This window comes from Dama dama, chromosome 29 (assembly GCF_033118175.1).
Source record: "Dama dama isolate Ldn47 chromosome 29, ASM3311817v1, whole genome shotgun sequence".
NCBI lineage: Eukaryota > Metazoa > Chordata > Mammalia > Artiodactyla > Cervidae > Dama > Dama dama.
The window spans coordinates 49747493-49765965 of NC_083709.1; the positions used below are offsets into that span (position 1 = coordinate 49747493).

The 18473-nt window shown below is 39.7% G+C and overlaps 1 long non-coding RNA gene across 1 annotated transcript in view; it reads left to right on the top strand.

Moving 5' to 3' along the window:
- LOC133048936 (uncharacterized) overlaps positions 1 to 13825 on the top strand; it is a 144671-nt gene extending 130846 nt beyond the window's left edge. Inside the window, exons 15-19 of the long non-coding RNA XR_009691155.1 lie at positions 3803 to 3844; positions 4474 to 4610; positions 9009 to 9077; positions 10774 to 10946; positions 12421 to 13825. This is a non-coding gene — a long non-coding RNA (uncharacterized LOC133048936). The remainder of the gene's footprint in view (positions 1 to 3802; positions 3845 to 4473; positions 4611 to 9008; positions 9078 to 10773; positions 10947 to 12420) is intronic.
- The last annotated feature ends 4648 nt before the right edge of the window (positions 13826 to 18473 follow it).

Here is an 18473-nt window from a genome sequence, read left to right on the forward strand (position 1 = left end):
GGGTTGCAAAGAGTCAGGCATGACTGGGCAACTCTCACTCACTCACTTCTTATCTTACTTTCTCCACTTCCTTACCAGCGATTCCAGGGATTACCATAGCTCCCAAAGAAGCTAGTTACATTTGAATCCACCCAGTCCCCATCTCTTCGAGAGAGATAAGCTTCATCTAAATTATTTCATCTGACTGATGATTGTCATTTATAACTGTATTGCTACTTCTGTCTTGGGTATTCCTTTGGAAAAGGTGTATTGATTCATTACATATTCTAATGTTTTATCTATAGATTATAAGATTAAGTCAAGCATATATCCGCAGGTACTTTTTAAATTGACCTGTCTTTATACTTGGAAATGTCTCTTAATAGTAGACATACCTGGTGACTCAGATGGTAAAGAATCTGCAGTGCAGGAGACCTATGTTCAATCCCTGGGTCAGGAAGATCCCCTGGAGAAGGGAATGGCTACCCACTCCAGTGTTCTTGCCTGGAGAATTCCTTGGACAAAGGAGCCTGGCAGGCTACAGTCCATGGGGTTGCAAAGAGTCAGACACAACTGAGCAACTATCACTCACTTCCTCAAAGTCTCTCCAGCTGCCAAGTCTCTCTCCTGTATTTAGGGAATTCTGCCTAAAAAGAGCCTATCTCACATGATAGGAATGGAAAATATCAGATACTTTTGTGGCCACAGGTGGGCACATGACCTGGGCATTGACCATCAGATGTACCCACCTCCGCTCTCTCCAAATTGGAAGCAAATGTCATAGAGAAGTAGGAAGGGCCCAGAGTTGATTCTGTTGAGAGATGAGAGCAGAGACAACAATTCAAATGGTACCTTCCAGCATCCAGTGTTGGTGATGGCACATGGCATGACCCAAGACATCAAGCATGCCCGCACCCACACAATTTCATTTGCAGATTTTCGAGCATTGCTCCTTCCCTTGCAATTTCCGAGCCTGGAAATCTCTGCAGTCCTCCCAGAGATCCTTTGATCTCTCCAGTATCTTTCATAACAAAATTCTTTCTTGCCAACATGTCAAGGTTGGTTTCTATAACTTGTAACTAAGAATGGTGTCTGTCAGGATAGAGCCAGGAGAACAGTCTTCTGCATCTTTCAGGCAGATGGGATTTAATATAGATAATTGGTTAAAAGGGTGACGGAAAATCTGGCAAGAAATGGAGAAACAAAGCAATCTGCAGGTCAGTAATAGCTGGAAGCTGCTATTTTCACCAGGGTTGGAGGGGTGGGGGAGGAAGGGAGCCCATTGTCTGACAGGAGCTAGAACCACACAGGGGTGCCTAGAGGGGGGACCAGTGGGATCCAGGATCTGGAAACTCATAGGAAGGAAGGGTGAGAGGGAGAGAAAGAAAGATCTGGTCTTCTTTCTTTTTCTCTTTCTCCAACTTTATTCCATAGCTCCCATGAAGTGTAAGTAACTACCAGAAGCTAGAGGGCAAGGGAGCCTGTAGGACACAGCAGAATAGAGGAAGAGCCAGAAATAGTTCTGAAAGCCAACAGGCAGTTGACATGCCCATGTCCTAGAAGCCCAAATACTTTAATTAAAAAAATTTTTTTATTAAGAGTATAATTGCTTTGCCATGCTGTGTTTATGCTATACAAAGAGGAGAATCAGCTGTATGATGTATACATATATCCCCTCCCTCTTGAATCTCCCTCCCACCCCCACCCCGTCCATCTAGGTCACCAGGGAGCCCCAAGCTGACCTCCCTGTTCTATACAGCAGCTTCCCACTAGCTATCTATTTTGCACATGGTAGTGTATATATGTTAATCCTAATCTCCCAATCTGTCTTCCCACCCCTTCCCCCACCCTTTGTCCAAATCTCCATTCTCTACATCTGCATCGCTATTCCTGCCCTGGAAATAGGTTCACCTGTACCATTTTTCTAGATTCCACGTGTATGCATTAATATACAATATTTTTCTCTTTCTGACTTCCCTCACCCTATGTGAGAGATTCTGAGTTCGTCCACATCTCTGCAAATGACCCACTTTCATTCCTTTTTTGGCTGAATGCGTGAAGAGAACCACCAAGCAGAGGGCTGGGATCTGAATCTCGTGCTTCCCCAACTCTTAAAAAAATAGAGAAATAAGAGAATTTCCCTTAAGCTGAAGCATCAGAGAGAGAGAAGGAAAATGAGGCAAGAGTAGGGCCCTGGATGTCACGGCTCTGAAGCAATCAACTCTGCCAGACTCCTGACTGGACTTCCACCAACTAGACCCGTGAATTATTCATCAAGTCTAGACAGGAGACTCAGAGCGCTTATCCAGGAGCTTTGGGTATCACAGCTTCTAAGCCAGGCTATTCCCTGGGTAACATGGGTTATTAAGTGAGGATAACAGTGCTTGCCAACTTTCACTGGGAAAGGTGAGGCGCAGCGAATAATGAGGATTTTTAAATACTTGGCAAAAGAGAGAAATGAGTCGCAGCACGAATCTTAATTGATAACTTAGAGACAAGCGCATTCGCTCTCACAGTTTGAACTGATGGTGTTGTCCTAGATGAATTCTGTGAATAAATGGAATGTAATCTCTTTGTTACTGGCAGTGCATACGAGGAAACAAAGGTCTGGGTTTGGATTTGTGAGAAGAAACTTGGTATATAGGCAAAGCTTCTGAGCCCATGCCAACACAAAATGAGCACATTACAAATATTTGTTCCTTTCGTCTGTCTCCCTTCTTTTTTATCATAGCTCTAACCTAGAGGGCAAAAAGGGGAGAAATTGGAAATACTTTCTAGAAAATGCTTTTTTTAGAAATCGTTTTATAGGAAAATGCTTAGAGGAATTAAAACCCCAAACTCAATATTCCTGCTTATTGTTGGAAAAAAAACCCAAACTCAGTATTCCTGTTTATTGTTGAAAACACCAAAAATCCACGGGCATTGTAAATCAAAGGCCATTTACTTAGGATTTCAGACATTCTAAAAAAAAAAAAAATCTGCACTTACTTTGTATCTTTAAAAATCCTCGTTTACCATGGCTGCTGTAAAATGCCTATGGATTTCTGTTTTGTGTGGGGTTTCATTCTCGGCTGGTGTCTGGTGTTTCTGTGACCCAAGCAAGGAGTCCCTGTGACTTTACCACACTGTTTCTTCTGGACACAGATGGAAATGTGATTACTTCAAGGCCCATTGCAAAGGAGCTGGGTCTCTGCCACAGGTCAGCAGCAGTCAGGAGGGTTGCCAAGAGACGGTACAAAACATAAGACCCCTACATCTCCCTCCGGGCTTCTGGAGCAGCCTTCTCCAGCTCAGCTGCTGAAATTTCAGCTCCTTCACTGAAATCCAAACACATCTGTCCCCGAGACAGGAAAGTGCTTATTAAGTGACTTCCTCCATGCTGGCTAGCCTTGTGGTTTTATTCAGCCCTTAAAGACAGTGTGGGGCCTGAGTGAAAAGGGAGCCTTTTCAGGAATGGAGGCAAACCCCAGGGATGGGTCACTGGCGTGGAAGCGTGCCAGCCAACATTGATACCTGTGGGGCAGCCGTCAGAGTACTCACCACTTGGCTTGTCTTTGAAACATCAGCTGGAGCTCAGACAATATCAGATCTTCCTTAAGCTTCACCCTTGCGTGGGCAACCTGTATGCCTTCTCTCTCGTTCTTCTGGTTGTTCATGGGCACAATCCTTTTAATCTGTTTAATATCATAGCACAACAGAAATATTTATCACTTCATTTATATGTCAGGTGTCTTCAAAGATTGATTTTGTCATGACTTTCTGTTTTAGAAAGTATGATTTCAACACAAAATGTAATCTTTTTTTTTTTTATGTTAATATATAGGAAGGGTGGTAGTGTCAAGCCAAGGTGGTGGAGGTCTAAAAGGTAAGTCTTCCCCATCAATTTTTAGAATTAGATTGCCCTGTAGGGCCCTATTCCAGACAGGCCAAGAACCTTCCAGGGATGGGGAGGATCCATGTTCAGGGTCTCTGGGTTAGAATGCTCAGAGGGCAGCTCTTCTCTTCCTCCCATTGTTTCCAGCGGTGCCAACCCCACAGTGGACCCCTAAGCCTGAGGCTCCTCGTGGAAGCTGGTGCTCTGGGTCCCCAGCAGCAGCCTCTGCTCCTCTTGAGTCTGTCTCACCCACTCAGTCATTTACCGTGGTGCCTGAATGGCCATCGTTACAATGTCCTATTCTTTCAGGGCTATTTTAAACATACTTCCTCATTCCTTTTAGTATTTAATTCCTCATTCCAAATAGAATGCTACCTATATTCACTTCCTATTGTGGTAAAGAGTTATCTCATATCCTTTATCCTTCCTCTGTCCTTCCAGTTTGTTACACTACAGTTTTCACTCTTTTGCAGTTTCTGACTTTGGAATGGTCACTGTTGAGCCAAGAAACCTAGAATTATTATGTTTCCTTTCTTATTCTCTTATTATTTTTTCCTAGAGCTGATAAATTACTTATGTTTTAAAAACTGGACTTAGTTTTCTCTGTGTGTGTATTACAGTTTCCCAGCCCTCACTCCAGTTACTCTTGCCTGGAAAATTCCATGCACGGAGGAGACTGTAGACTACAGTCCATGGGATTGCACAGAGTCAGACACAACTTCACTTTCAGCCCCTCCGTGAGCCCATAAGATTCAAGGTACTAATTTTTTTTATTGGACTGTAATTGCTTTATACTGCTGTTAGTCTGTGCAGTACAATGAAGTGAATCAGCTATACGTATAATACCGCCCCTCCCTCCTTAGATCTCCCTCCCACTCCCCATCACACCCATCTAGGTCCCCACAGAGCACTGATGAGTTGAGTTCCCTGTGCCATATAGCAGGTTCCCATTAGCTGTCTATTTTGCACACTGTAGCATATTTATGTCAATCCCTGTTTCCCAGTCCATCCCAACCCCATGTCCACACGTCCATTCTCTATATGTGCACCTCTATTCCTGCCTTAAGTGACTAAGCACAGCAGGACCAGTTTTCTAGATTCCACATAAATGCATTAGTATAAAATATTTGTTTTTCTTTTCCTGACTGACTTCACTCTGTATAACAGGCTCCAAGTCCATCCATATCTCTACAAATTACCCAGTTTTGTTCCTTTTTATGGCTGAGTAATATTCCTGTTGTGTATATGTACCACATCTTCCCCATCCATGCATGTTGATGGACATTTAGGTTGTTCCATGTCTAGGCTATTGTAAATAATGCTGTCAATGAACATTGGAGAGCATATGTCTTTTTTTTTTAATTCATTTTTTAAAATTTATTTTTTAATTGAAGGATAATTGCTTTACAGAATTTTGTTGTTTTCTGTCAAACCTCAACATGAATCAGCCATAGGTGTACATATATCCCCTCCCACTGAACCTCCCTCCCATCTCCCTCCCCATCTCACCCCTCTGGGTTGATACAGAGCCCCTCTTTGAGTTTCCTAAGCCATACAGCACATTCCCACGGGCTATCTATTTTACATATGGTAATGTAAGTTTCCATGTTCCTCTTTCCATACATCTCACCCTCTCCTCTCCTCTCCCCATGTCCATAAGTCTATTCTCTATGTCTGTCTGTCCACTGCTGCCCTGTAAATAAATTCTTCAGTACCATTTTTCTAGATTCTGTATATGTGCATTAGAATATGATCTTTCTCTTTCTCTTTCTAACTACTTCACTCTGTATAATAAGTTATAGGTTCATCTACCTCATCAGAACTGACTCAAATGCATTCCTTTTTGTGACTGAGTAATATTCCATTCTGTATATGTACCACAACTTCTTTATCCATTCGTCTGTCGATGGACATCTAGGTTGCTATTGTTCTAGGTTCTAGGCCATCTATATAGCATCTAGGACATGCTATTGTTCTAGAACATCTAGGTTCCATGTTCTAGCTATTGTAAATAGTGCTGCAGTGAGCAATGGGATACATGTGTCTTTTTCAAATTGGTTTCCTCAGGGTATATGCCTCGGAGTGGGATTGCTGGGTCATAGAGTGGTTTTAGTCCTAGTTTTTTAAGGAATCTCCATACCGTCTTTCATAGTGACTGTATCAATTTACACTCCCACCAACAGTGCAAGAGCATTCCCTTTTCTCCACAGCTTCTCCAGCATTTGTTTGTAGACTTTTTGATGGCCATTCTGACCAGTGTGAGCTGATATCTCATTGTAGTTTTGATTTGCATTTCTCTAATAATGAGTGATGTTGAGCATCTTTTCATGAGACATCTGTTTGTCTTCTCTGGAGAAATGTCTGTTTAGGTCTTTTTCCCACTTTTTGAGTGGGTTGTTTGTTTTCCTGGTATTGGGTTGTATGAGCTGCTTGTGTATTTTGGAAATTAATCCTTTGTCAATTGTTTCATTTACTATTATCTTCTCCCATTCTGAGAGTTGTCTATTCACCTTGCTTATAGTTTCCTTTGCTGTGCAAAAGCTTTTAAGTTTAATCAGGTCCCACTTGTTTACTTTTGTTTTTATTTCCATTACTCTAGGAGGTGGGTTGTAGAGGATCTTGCTTTGATTTGTGTCATTGAGTATTCTGCCTATGTTTTCCTCTAAGAGTTTTATAGTTTCTGCTCTTACATTTAGGTCTTTAATCCATTTGAGTTTATCTTTGTGTATGGTGTTAGGAAGTGTTCTAATTTCAATCTTATACATGTAGCTGTCCAGTTTTCCCAGCACCATTTATTGAAGAGGCTGTCTTTGCCACATTGTATATTCTTGCCTCCTTTGTCAAAAACAAGATACCCATAGGTGCATGGGTTTATTTCTGGGCTTTCTATCTTGTTCCATTGTTCTATATTTCTGTTTTTGTGCTAGTACCATACTATCTTGATGACTGTAGCTTTGTAGTATAACCTGAAGTCAGGAAGGTTGATTTCTCCAGCTCCATTCTTCTTTCTCAAGACTGCTTTGGCTATTCGGGATCTTTTGCGTTTCCATATGAATTGTGATATTTTTTTGTTCTAGTTCTGTGAAAAATGCCATTGGTAATTTGATAGGGATTGCATTGAGTCTGTAGATTGCATTTGGTAATATAGTCACTGTCACAATATTGATTCTTCTTATCCAGGAACATGGAATATCTTGCCATCTGTTTATGTCGTCTTTGATTTCTTTCATCATTTTCTGTGTACAGTTCTTTTGTCTCCTTAGGTAAGCTTATTCCTCATTATTTAATTCTTTTTGTTGCAGTGGTGAATGGGATTGATTCCTTAATTTCTCTTTTTGATTTTTCATTGTTAGTATATAGAAATGCAAGTGATTTTTGTGTATTGATTTTATATCCTGCAACTTTGCTAAACTCACTAATTAACTGTAGTAATTTTCTTATACTGGCATATGTCTTTTTGAATTAGGGTTTTCTCAGGATATGTGACCAGTAGGGTCAAACGGTAGCTCCATTTTTAGTTTTTAAAGAAACCCCCATGCTGTTCTCCATAGTGGTTGTATCAATTTACATCCCTATCAAACATGTAGGAGGGTTCCCTTTTCTCTATACCCTCTCCAGCATTTTTTGTGTGTAGATGTTTTTAATGATGGTCATTTTAACTGGGTGTGAGGGGATATTGAAAGGTTGTTGCTGAACCACAAAAGACGCCGGGATTCTCGGCCTGCAGAGGAGAAGAATTCAATCTGGGGCCAGAGATGAGGCTTGATTGCTCAGAGCTTTTATGTAATAAAGTTTTATTAAAATATAAAGAGATAGAGAAAGCTTCTGACATAGACATCAGAAGAGGGCAGAAAGAGTGCCCCCCCGCCCCGCTAGTCTTTAGCTGAATGTTACATAGCTACTAGCAGTCTGCTAATTAAAGAAAGGAAATGTCTAAAAACTCAGAGAATCGTACCAGGCCCCTCACCTACAACATGCATTTTGAGAATGTTGTAGCCACGCATTCCAGGAAACAAACTCACTCAGGACAATGCAGATAATGGAGTGCAGCTTATTACACTGGTGGACCCAAGGCAGAGTCCCTTCTTAGCCAAGGACCCCGACCAGTTTTTGTGAAAACCTTATGTACCCTAAGTGTACGTGCTCAAACCAACCTCCCCAAATCCTCTGAAACTAGTCTGAACAAAGGAAAAGAAAGATACAATCAAAGTTAACCCATGATTCCTATGCCTTAAGCCTAGGTAGTTAACAGAGGACAATTATCAATAGGCCTGTGGTCATACCCCAATAAGCATAATAGAATTTATGATTCTGTTTGGTTACGCAGATAATTAGGGTATTCTTTTAGGTGACAGAGAGTCTAGGTACGAGCCCTGGGGCTCTTCCATCTGTGAGGTCTGGTCTTCTAGTTGGTATGTCATTTTCATAGATGCTGGGCATATAGCGCAAAGTCCACAGTCTGGCCCAAGATAGAGTCCTGCTTTCAAGGTGGAGCCTGTTCTGTTTCCTCCTTCAATAGTATCCTGACCTTGTTTTAGCAATAGCTTATCTTCTCTTTCCGAGGTCATTAAATATAATTCTATTAAAGTTTTCTTCTTTTTAGTGTGCTGTCTCTTTTGAGTTTTCTTTCTTCCTTGCTCCTGTTTTGATGTCTCTTTTACATCACAGTCTTTCTTCAACTGTCAAGCAATCATTGGTTTTCTGTACTTATTTTTTTTTTAAGGTTATGTTAAAATAAATTCTGGACGCTCCATGTGCTTAGACTTTTGTTGACTCTAAAGTGCACTGTAGAATAACTGGGTGATGAATTGGTTTTTTAATTGAGAGATTTCTAAATGTCAGGGCCTACAGGATTTTCTCTAAGCATATAATCTATTTATTTATGTAAAATTGAAGTCTTGACAAGACTGAGACAATTTCTATTATGGCAGCACAAACAACTAAAAATTGAGTGTGAGATATGTGGTTCCTAAAACATCTCCTGCTATGTCTGCATCTTCAACTCTGTCTCCCCACTATATTGCTTATCAAATTCTTCTCTTCCCACTACTAAATTCTTACTCATCTTAAGGCAGAGTTGTTTGGTTCTTGCTCACCTATGTCCTCAGAATTCTCTTTCTACCCCTAGTCAGCTTTATAAATTATTTTCCTACAGGAAGACAGTCTAACCAACAGAAGAATCATTCTTCAGTTTCTGCCACATACCAAAACATCAACTGTTGAGGTAAAAAATCTAATAGTTACATGATAGCTATTATAAACTTGACTTCTGGATTGATGCCGACTTATATATAATCCTTACTTCTGTATAACATGTAATTACTGCATGTAGATGCATTCTACTCATTAAGATAATTACATACATATTAATTACATTTATCTTGATGTACACAGTCATCTCCTTTTTCAATGGTTCTGCTGAAACCACATATTTATTTATCTTCTTGATGATTGAGATTTTCTACATATTGGAACAGTCACACTAGGCTGTCCTGGATAGGACTTTCAATTCAGTGCTCTAAACCTCTCAACAATACATTTGCCAGGAATTCCTCCCCAAGTCCTCAAGATCTAGAAACACAGTAGTGATAGACATAGCTGGATCTTAAACATGATTTCCTTCATGTGGAATCAAATACTTGATTTTCTGGTGTTATTATAAGTGGACCTCCTAGCAACATTTAATACACTGGATTGCTTCTTAAAGTTTCCCTGGATACCACATTTTCCTGGTTGTGTTTCTATCTCCTATCACGCTAGCCACTCTTTCCTCTCCTCCTTTATTAGGTTGGCATCCTCAAGGTCAAGAGTACTCCAGGATCCTGTTTACTCACCCCATCTCTACTGTCTATCAGGTCTCTTTAGGTGATTCCATCTAGTTCATATTTTTATACTAATGACTCCCACACATTTATCTTCAACTCTATTGTTTCTCCAGATACAATCTTCCCTGGTGACTCAATAGTAAAGCATCATCCTGCCAATGCAGGAGACTCAGGTTCAATCTCTGGGTTGGGAAGATCCTCTGGAGAAGGAAATGGCAGCCCTCTCCAGTATGCTTGCCTGGAAAATCCCATGGACAGAGAAGCCTAGCAGGCTACAGTCCATGGGGTCGCAAAAGTCACACACAATTAAACAACAACATATTGTATTTTCATGACTCCTGACTCTAGTTGCCTACTCTCACATCTTTATACAGGTGTTCAATAGACATCCAGTGCTTAGCATGACCACTATCGAACTCCAGAGTCACTGCTATCTGTACACATCCTAACTAACCCTTATATATCTTTCTTTTTTCCCATGTTGGAAAATGGCACCAACATCCAGCCACTTGCTCAAGCTCCAAATCTGACAATTACCCTTGAAATTCTTCTTTCACTTAACCCACAAAAGCCATTTATCTATAAATACTATTGATTCTACTCCCATAAATGTCTTAAATCTGTCCAATTTTATGCATTTTCTTGACTCTTACCTTAAAGAGATCATAGTATTTCTTCTAGGTTACTGCAGTAGCTTCTTACCTGGGATACCTACTTCCAGGCTTGTACATAGCAATCCTGGTAAACTTTTTAGAGGCATAAATCAGACCATGCTGCTGCTTGAAATCCTCCAAAAGTCTTTATGATTTACAGAACCATACATGTGCTCACTTGCCTATCAATCCTTCATTTGGTTCCTCACAACACAAGCTCATTCGTTCCCTAGAGTCTTTGAACCAGCTCTTCTTCTGCCTAGGAGCTTCTCTCATTCTTACAGGGTACATTCAATATTCTCATGTAAAAAGTCACCTCCTCAGAGAATCCTTCATAGGGACCCACCTAGACTACTCATTCAATCACTTTCTTTACCATAAGCCTATTTTTAATTCTTTGGGTAACACTTATCACTGTCTGATATTTTTCTTTCTTGTCCAGCCCCCACCACTCCTTGAGAAAAGTGATGTCATCAATCTCATTCAACTTGTATCATTAGTACCTGGATCTACAAACAAACAAACAAAAATCTCAATGCCTATTTGTTGAATGGATGAATAGATGGATGAAAGGCATCTTAGAGGTCAGCTAGTCCAACGTCTTCACTTTTAGAGGTAAGAAACCAGAAAGAAAAGCAACTTGCCAAAGGTGCTTATAGTTATCTTGCTATTTGGCTTACTTTTTAAAATTTGTTCATTGTTTTAGTGACCTCAGCCACATCCCAAAGCAACTATCTTTAATTACACTCTTGGCTCTACCAATTTCATCTGTTTATCATCTCACCCTAGGCTCATATCTTATTAGCATTATCCCACCTGAGGGTGCTTTGGACAGGAGTCAACTATATGTTATATTGTCAGCTGCCATTCCCACAGGTCATAATTTCCTGGCGCAGTCATAAGCTTTGTTTATAAACTTGGAGAACTGACTTTTTAGATGTTTTCTCCTGCTGATCCACTAAAATCCCACCTTCTTACCAAACTAAATACGTGATAGTTTCTGTGTATAGGGTAGAATTATAAATCTATCATGTTTACAGGGTAATTATGGTTTGGTAGAAAGAGCTTTGCTTTGGGAAACCTGGATTTTCTCCATTTCTATTACTCAGAAGTTGTCTGAGTTTAAGCAAGCCCTTAACACTCTAAGCTTCAATCTCATAGCCTGTCCAGCTTTGCCGTGAGCAGGGAAACAACAAAAATGACAACAAAACCCAAACAACCAACAGCCAACTCTCTCACTTCCTCTCTCTCTTCCCTTGTTTGGAATAATAAATATGAACATTCACTTTATAAGGATTAAGTGAATTCATTAATAATCCAGTTAGTTGGATTGAATCAACTCATGAACGTGAAAACATTTTGCTAAGAAATGCAATACAGCCACAAGGGATTCAGTGTCAGCAACTGCTTATATTACTCAGTTTCTAATGTTTTAAAAATACAGCCCTCAGTAATTGTGATTTTGGTTAAGTCCCTGTTTGTTACATCTCAGACTTTCAAAACAGCAGTCTTCTTATCCAATATACTTCTGAATACTTTTAATTACTTTTTAACATAAGTACTATGTTCACTGTAACTAATCCCAATGGTCTAAAATGAAAATGGAAAGTGCTACTCTTTCACTTCAAGCCCCACAAGTATAAGCCCCAGACATAAGCAGTAAGCATTAGCTTATTATTTTTAGTTACTGCCACTACTACTCATAATAGCTCACATATAACGTAATAGCTCACATAATTAGCAGTTTAGTATTATTATGTGAATCCAAGATTGTTATAAGCACTTTTCATAGGAGTTCATTTTGATGCTCACAATGACTCTACTGCTTACGTATTACTGTTACCCTCATTTTATATGTGAACAAACTGAGGCACAGACTTGGGAAGCTAATGGCCCAGTGTCACACAGGCGTTTGAGCTCAGGCAGACTGGCTCCAAATTTCATGCTCCCAGTCACTATGAAGAGTATATCTCAGAAACCTTCCATTTGTGTATATACAGATCTGTGTAATTTGAGTACTTACAGAACACTCCATTGTATGATGTAGCTTATCAACTCCTATCTTACGAGAATTTTTATTCTCTTCCAGATTATTTCTCTACTAGAAATAAACTGCAAAAAATTAAACCATTATGGGCAACCTAGCACTTTTGTGTGAGTGGGTGTCTATGGCATATGAAGCTGAAACAAAGGAGGTATACACTAACCTTTTTTGAGCAACACCACCACATTGCCTTGCATAATGAACACTTATTTTCACCTGGAGTCTACCAATCACCAGAATCACTGAGAGCACCGGTTATTTTTATGTGCTTCTGTTCTCTCCTCTGTGTTTTACATCTGATTGCTCTGCTGTTTGACAAGGAATTTTGCCACACGGTAGGCGCAGCATCTGAGAAAAGCTCCTGTTCCTGTGGGGTGACATCTCTGCTTCTGGGCATAAGGTGAGGAGGCATCTGGTGACCTCTCTGCTTGTGCTGCCTGGTACCCTGAGGCTGTGGAGAAATGACTGTGCGATCGTTCACCTTGGCTCAGCCTGAGAGCTACTGTGACAGATTTATTGGCTCTGAAACATTTATCCAAGCAGAACCTTTAAACCAATATACATTTCACTCACACACACTCTAGGGAGAGGGGGAGGAGAAGTCTAAGGAGTTGAACTCTGCAGAGATATAAGTCCACCCCTCACTTCACTCTTACAAATTTGAGAAATGAAATGCATCATTTCTTCCAACCTCAGGTGTGTCTCTTTTTCTAACCAGTTTTTCTCAGTCAGGTGGTACAGAAAAAAAGCGCATTAATAAAAGGAAATTAATGAGGTCACTCAATCAACTACTATCTCATTATTTGTTTTGTAAGAGAAAATATTGAATAGTCTATGGTTCTTGCCTCTAAGAAACTTTCAATCTGCTTCAACTCTGGTAGGAATGGAGGATGGAGAAAATGGTTTGAATTTATAAAGGAAGGAATTGAGAGCAATAAGGAAGAACATATAAGGAAAAATCAGTAATAATATTATCGCTATTTTCTTGATGAGAAAAATAAAAACTTAGAGTGAATATATGACTTAGCAGAGCTTCAGTTCAGTTTAGTCACTCAGTTGTGTCCGACTCTTTGCGACCCCATGAACCGCAGCACACCTATTCAAGAATAAATAGTAAACAGTTCAAACTCTGGTTCCAGTGTCAAAGGTCACGTATTCTCTACTGCACTTGCTGGTAGTCTTCTGACCTGACTAATGCAGGTTTTTAGTTCCAACTAGACACCCTGTAGTACACAGAAGGATGTCTGTGTTGGATAGGACCCAAGAGCTAGGGGTTGTGGTTTTTAAACACACAACTAGAATACCTTTCCCTTGGGTCTGTGAAAGGTGAGGAGGTAGAACTGTGAAATTCATGCATAAAGCTAGGACTGAGAAAGAACTGCTCTCACTGCAGAAGGTGACTATGATGCTTCGTTCACTTATGACAAAAGCAACTGGCAAAGTTCTCACTGATTAGATATCTGGATGCGAAAAATTTCCCCGTGATAAATGCCAATGTAAAGATCTAAGTTATGCACAGAGCTAGAATCGACATGTAGATACTGGAAATATTTCATACCAGTGAAACTCCTGGAATTCTCAGAAGAATCAAATGTAAATTTCTCTGAATAGTTACTATCAAATAATACAAGTACACACAGGGACTCCACAAGGAAAACAACTTGGCTGAAAATATTCTCACAGTTAAGAAGTACAGTCTAACCAAGGAAGTGGTTCACCACAAGAGAGAGTCAGCAGATACATGTGGGAGGAATGAGCACAAGAACCTGAGATGTAATGAGCTAAAGCTATCTATAAATTAAGTATATTTATAATCATTGAAGAAATACAAGGAGAAATAAAAAACCTTCATGAATAACAACCAGGGAATTTAAAAAGAACAGGCATATAGGAACAACCACCAAATAGAACAATTCAAAATGAAAAGCTGTGAATAAAATATAATGGCCAATTGAAAATCAGATTGGGACAGTTAAAGAGTTATAAAACCCAAAAGAGAGGCTGAGAGAAATGAATGACTAAATTTAAAGTTTTGATTTAGGACTAATGGGAATTTCAGAAGGAGAAAATGGGGAAGGGCCAATATTTTAAGTGAAAATGACTATGAACTTTCCAGAACTAAGAACAGCCGTGAAACCTCAGACTGAAGAACCACACTGAGTCTTACACAATATAGAAATCCACTGCTAATCCTGTGAAGAGTGGAACACTGAAGAAAAGCAAACTCTAATTGAAGAGCAAGTAGGGAAAAAAGATAACATACAAAGGAACAATTATTAGGATAATAGAGGATATCAGTAAAATAAAGACTAGAAGACAATTCTCACTTATCATTAGAATCACCTGAGAAGTGCATTAAGCTACAGTATTATGGTTTTACCCCAGATGCTTTAGGATGGTGTTCAGGAATATGCATTCTAAATCATCTTCTCAGGTCAAGTATGTTTAAAACCCTCTTTCCTTAGCACCAAATACATAAACACATTGTACATTCTTATGCTCACACACATTGTTCTCTGGTGTATTTTAGTGAGATTCCCCTAAAAAAAAAAAAAAAAAAAAAAAAAAATGGTGAGGCTGGATCCATAACCAAGGATAATTTCTAAAGCTTTATTATTTTTTAATCTCCAGGGTATCCATGCTAAATGGTGTCAGATGATTTCCGCCCACCCCACCGCCCCCCCCCCCCCCCCCCCCGCCAATAAAGGCAAAGTATCTCTGATCTCTGAAATCTTTTCCCATTTCTGTCTTCTCCAGTAAACATATGACTAGAGTCAGAGGGCATGTCAGACCTCCTCATACTTTCAGAATCCTAGGTGTGTGTTTGTGAGTGTTCCAAATTTTCTGAGTGTTTGGTAAGACATGCCTTCCATCTTGCTTGGTATTTCATATTAAATACAAAAGAACAGTATACCAAAGCCACCAGTATAAGACATTTAGTCTACCTCTATGGACATCTGTTTTCAGATTAGTGGTTGTTTAACTCTTATAATGGGCTTCCCAGGCAACTCAATGGTAAAGAATCCACCTGCCAATGCAGGAAATGCAAGAGACATGGATTCGATCCCTGGGTTGGGAAGATACCGTGGAGAAGACAATGGCAACCCACTCCAGTATTCTTGCCTGGGAAATCCCATGGACAGAGAAGCCTGATGGGCTACAGTCCCTGGGGTCACAAATTGTCTAACATGACTTATTGACTGAATACCACCACCATGATCAAGTGGGGTTTCTCTCAGGGATGCAAGGATTTTTCTGTATCTCCAATCAGTGTGATACACCACATCACAAATTAAAGAATAAAAATCAAATGATCACCTGAATAGATGCAGAAAAAACTTTTGATAAAATTCAACACCTATTTATGATAGACACTCTCCAGAAAGTGGGCATAAAGGGAAACTACCTCTCAACAAAGGCCATATGTGACAAACCATATTTCTCAATGGTGAAAGCTGAAAGCATTTCCTCTAAGATCGGGAAAGAGACAAGATGTCCACTCTTGCTACTTTTATTCAACATAGTTTTGGAAGTCCTAGCCATAGTAATCAGAGAAGAAAAAGGAAAGTAATCCAAATTGGAAGAGAAGCAGCAAAACTGTCACTGTTTGCAGATGACATGATATGATACATAAAAAATCCTACAGATGCTACCACAAATTTACAAGTCATCAGTGAATTTGGCAGGATACAAAATTTGCACAAAGTTATCAGTTGGATTTCTATACACAAACAACCAAAGGTCAGAAAGAGAAATTAAGGAAACAATCTAGTTTACTGTGGCATTAAAAGTATAAAATATCTAAGAATAAACCTACCTAAGAAGGCAAATTCTTTATGATTACATAGAAAATATATATAAAATGCATAAAAATATAAAACATATATAAAAATCAAATCCCTTATGATTATACAGTGGGGGTGCCAAATAGATTCAAAGGACTAAATCTGATAAAGTACCTGAAGAAACATTGATGGAGGTTTGTAACATTGTACAGGAGGTGGTGACCAGAATGATCTGCAAGAAAAGGAAATGCAAGAAGGCAAAGTGGTTGTCTGAGGAGGCCTTCCAAATAGCTGAAAAAACAGAAGTACAAAGGAAAAAGGGAAAGATAGACCTAACTGAAGACCTTCCAGAGCAAGGAGAGATAAGAAAGCCTTAAGTGAACAATGCAAAGAAATAGAGGAAAATAACAGAATGGGAAAGACTGGACATCTCTCCAAGAAAGTTAGAGATACCAAGGAAACATTTCAGATGGGCACATAAAGGACAGAAATGGCAAGGACCTAACAGAAGCAGAAGATATTAAGAAGAGGTGGCAAGAATACACAGAAGAACTGTACAAAAAAGATCTTAATGACCCAGATAACCAAGATGGTGTGGTCACTCATTCAGAGCCTGACATCCTGAAGTGTGAAGTCAAGTGGGCCTTAGGAAGGATTGCTATGAACAAAACTAGTGGAGGTGGTGGCATTCCAGCTGAGCTATTCCAACTCCTAAAAGATGATGCTGTGAAAGTGCTGCATGTCAGCAAATTTGGAGAACTCAGCAGTGGCCACAGGACTGTAAAAGGTCAGTTTTCATCCCAATCTCAAAGAAAGGCAATGCCAAAGAATGTTCAAATTACCACACAATTCACATTTCCCATGTTAGCAAGATTATGTTCAAAATCCTTCAAACTAGGCTTCAACAGTGTGTGAACTGAGAACTTCCAGATGTACAAGCTGGATTTAGAGAAGAGAGAGGAACCAGAGATCAAATTGCCAATATCCACTGGATCATAGAAAAAGCAAGGCAATTCCAAAAACATCTACTTCTGCTTTATCGACTACACTAAAGTTTTTGACTGTGTGGATCATAACAAACTGGAAAATTCTTAAAGAGATGGGAATACCAGACCACCTCATCTGTCTCCTGAGAAACCTGAATGCATGTCAAGAAGGAACAGTTAGAACCAGACATAGAATAATGGATTGGTTCAAAACTGGGAAAGTTCAGGTCAGTCTCTCAGTTGTGTCTGACTCTTTGCCACCCCATGAACTGTAGCATGCCAGGCTTCCCAGTCCATCACCAACTCCTGGAGCTGGGAAAAGAGTATGTCAAAGCTGTATACTGTCACCCTGCTTATTTAACTTATATGCAGATTACATCATACGAAATGCTGGGTTGGATGACTCACAAGCTGGAATCAAGATTGCTGGGAGAAATATCAACAACCTCAGATATGCAGATGATACTATTTTAATGCCAGAAAATGAAGAGGAACTAAAGAGCCTCTTGGTGAAGGTGAAAGAAGAGAGTTTAAAAAACTGGCTTAAAACTCAACATTCAAAAAACAAAGATCATGGCATCCAGTCTCATCATTTCATGGCAAATAGATGTGGAGAAAGTGGACACAGTGACAGATTTTATTTTCTTGGGCTCAAAATGACTGAACGGTGACTGCAGACATGAAATTAAAAGACACTTGCTCCTTGAAAGAAAAGCTATGACAAACCTAGACAACATATTAGAAAGCAGAGATAGTGCTTTGCTGATAAAGGTCTGTCTAGTCAAAGCTATGGTTTGTCCAGTAGTCATGTACAGATATGAGAGTTGGACCATAAAGAAGGCTGGATGCCAAAGAATTGATGCTTTCTAACTGTGGTGTTGGAGAAGATTCTTGAGAGTCCCTTGGACAGCAAGGAGATCAAACTAGTCAATCCTAAAAGAAATCAACCTTGAACATTCATTGGAAGGACTGATGCTGAAGCTGAAGCTCCAATATGTTGGCCAACTGACATGAAGAGCTGACTCAGTGGAAAATATCCTAATGCTGGGTACGACTGAGGACAAGAGGAGAAGAGGGAGACAGAGCATGAGGTGGCTGGAAGACATCAGTGACTCAATGGACATGAATTTGAGCAAACTCTGGGAGATGATGAAGGACAGGGAAGCCTGGTGTGCTGCAGTCCATGGGGTTGCAAAGTTTCAGACACAACCTAGTGACTGAACAACAACAAAGAGGCCAAAGACCTGTATTCTGAAATCTATAAGACACAGATGAAAGAAAGAAAAAATGAAAGAAATAAAAAATGACACAGATGGTAAGATATACT